We start from the raw sequence: 2,438 nt of genomic DNA on the forward strand, positions 1-2,438 counted from the left end.
ATGATGAATCTGGGGTTGAAAACCAGGCCAAGGCTGTTCCTGTTTATAAGGCTGATTGGACCCTATGTGGCTGGGTCCATCCTCTTCCCCACCTTTAACCATCTACCAGCAAATCAACATAAGTTCTTTTCTCCAGCACCCAGGCTAGTACTGAGATTGATTCAATTTGGGAAGAAATCAACTTCAATATCTCCATTAACAGTGCCTGATTAAAAAAAGAATAATAATGCTATTTGTTTTGTGGCACCTTGGACTTCATAGAGAAAGCTCTTCAGGATGCCAGGTCAGACAAGTCCCAAGTCTGTAATATTGTCCCAATTCCCCCAAATTTAGAAACGTCTATAATTCTGGGAAAGAACCAAATGAGAGCATCAAGCCTGATGCAGCCACTACTTATAGTGCAGTTGTCCAGACAGACATCCTATGAAATGTTGATAATTTGCTGCTCTAGGATGTTAGTTCTCTTTCTCTTAATATGGAAACTGCTGGTGGAATCATGGTCATTTTCTTAAAACACACTATTACAATTCTTACCAAGCAGACACACATTACCTATCTGGCAACTAGACTATTCAGGTTTCTGAAGAGAGTGTGTTAATGACAAAGGATAACAAACTATTTGGCAAGTTTGACCTCAAAGGCATGCCTCCTGCACCCTGTGGCATTGCTTAGATTAAGGTCACTTTTGATATTGATGTCAATGTCATCCTCAATGTTTCTACTGTGGATAAGGGAACAGGGAGAGATCACAATCACTAATGGCAAAGCCTTTTAAAAGGAAGACATTAAGTGTATGATCCTGGAAGTTGAGAAGTACAAAGCTGAAGATGAGAAGCAGCATGACGTGTCTTCCAAGAATTCCCTGGAATCTTATGCCTTCAACATAAAAGCAACTGTTGAAGATGACAAACTTCAAGGCAAGGCCAATGTTGAGAACTAACAGAAGATTCTTGGCGAGTCTAATGAAATCAACTGTTTAAATAAGAACCAGACCACTGAGAAGAAAGAATTTGAACATCAGCAGAAAGAGCAGGAAAAAGTCTGCAAACGTATCATTAGCAAGCTTAGTCAGTGCAGGTGGCATGACAGAAGGGTGCCTGGGACTCCCCTGGGGGTGGAACTCCTCTATCTGGTGTTACCTCCTCTGTTCCAGGCACATGCCTGGTATATAGTAAACATTCAAATGATATTATTTGCTTTCCTGTGTTGATGAATGATGATAGCAAGGGGAAGTGTCAATGTTACTTTAAGGAGAAAATATTGAAAGTATTTTTAGTTAGAACCAGAATTTCAAAAGAGACTCCTAACTCATATACTTCAGTATATCAGGACTTCAACTCAATCAACTCTACCCAGGACAAGCTTTCCTAAACCACTTATTATGTCTGTCACTTAAATGTCCAAAGTCTTCTAAGTATTTTGTGGCATAGAATAAAATGCAAATTGCATAACTAATCATTTGAAGTTAACGTACACAGCAAGCAGGCTGCTACTCATATGCTCTGTTTTATGAATCCTCCAATCTAATTCTTTCATCAACTCATCAAAATATGTCCTTGCTTACATGCTCCTGTCATTAACAAATCCCCAAGTACTGAGTGACCTTCCCTACATTTGTTTGCAAATGTTCCCTATATTTGTGAACTCTGCTTTAGCCCACATCTTTTTGCAGATTTTATTGTCATGTTAGTTCCTAAGTCATCTTATTCTCTAATGTCCTATAGCTCTTCTAACTAAGACCATGTATTTCAGTGTGTACATGCCTAACCCCATTATACCATAGTTTGCTTTAGGGCAAAGATCCAATTGCTTAATATAATATTTATTATGCATCTATTCAGTGTTAAACATTGGTTAAGTGACCCCATGTTCCAATTTAAAACATATTACCTGAGAGGACCTACAGAAAGTGAGAAGGAAGTATTGGTTTAATAATTAAAAACAGAAAATTATAATTTTATTTTTTAAACTATTTAATTATTTTTGTGTGGAAGAACTGGGGTGTAGGCCAGAAGTGGGGGAGAATGGTAAGATTCAGAGTGGAGACAGAGACAGAATGGAGAACAGAGTGGAGACAGAGACAGAATGGAGAACAGAAGAGGCAGATCTACTGAAATACACTGCTGAGGGGAGCAGTGGGTGAGACAGGAGAGGTCTGCTATGCCATGTGGGTCACCCCCTTGCTAGGGATTCAAACTCAGGCCCTCTCAGGCACTCTGATACTCGATCTCCATGCCACCAGGAAGGCCTAAAGTAATTACTTTAAAAGGCACAATATCAGGGCCCTCCCTGGCGGCACAGCAGGTGAAAGTGCAGCACTAAGAAGCTAAAGCCACTTCAGCAAGAATTCAATCCCCAGCCCCGGAGGTGATCCACGTGGTGTGGCAGACCTCTCCTGATCTGCCCGCTGCTCCCCTCAGCAGTGTACTTGTCAATCT

At 40.5% G+C, this 2,438-nt stretch overlaps 1 pseudogene; it reads left to right on the forward strand.

Annotated features, from left to right (window-relative positions):
- The first annotated feature begins 430 nt into the window (after positions 1 to 430).
- Positions 431 to 1,172, forward strand: LOC101619371 (annotated as a pseudogene).
- The last annotated feature ends 1,266 nt before the right edge of the window (positions 1,173 to 2,438 follow it).

Source organism: Condylura cristata, unplaced genomic scaffold (assembly GCF_000260355.1).
Source record: "Condylura cristata isolate star-nosed mole 26May11 unplaced genomic scaffold, ConCri1.0 scaffold00011, whole genome shotgun sequence".
Taxonomy (NCBI): domain Eukaryota; kingdom Metazoa; phylum Chordata; class Mammalia; order Eulipotyphla; family Talpidae; genus Condylura; species Condylura cristata.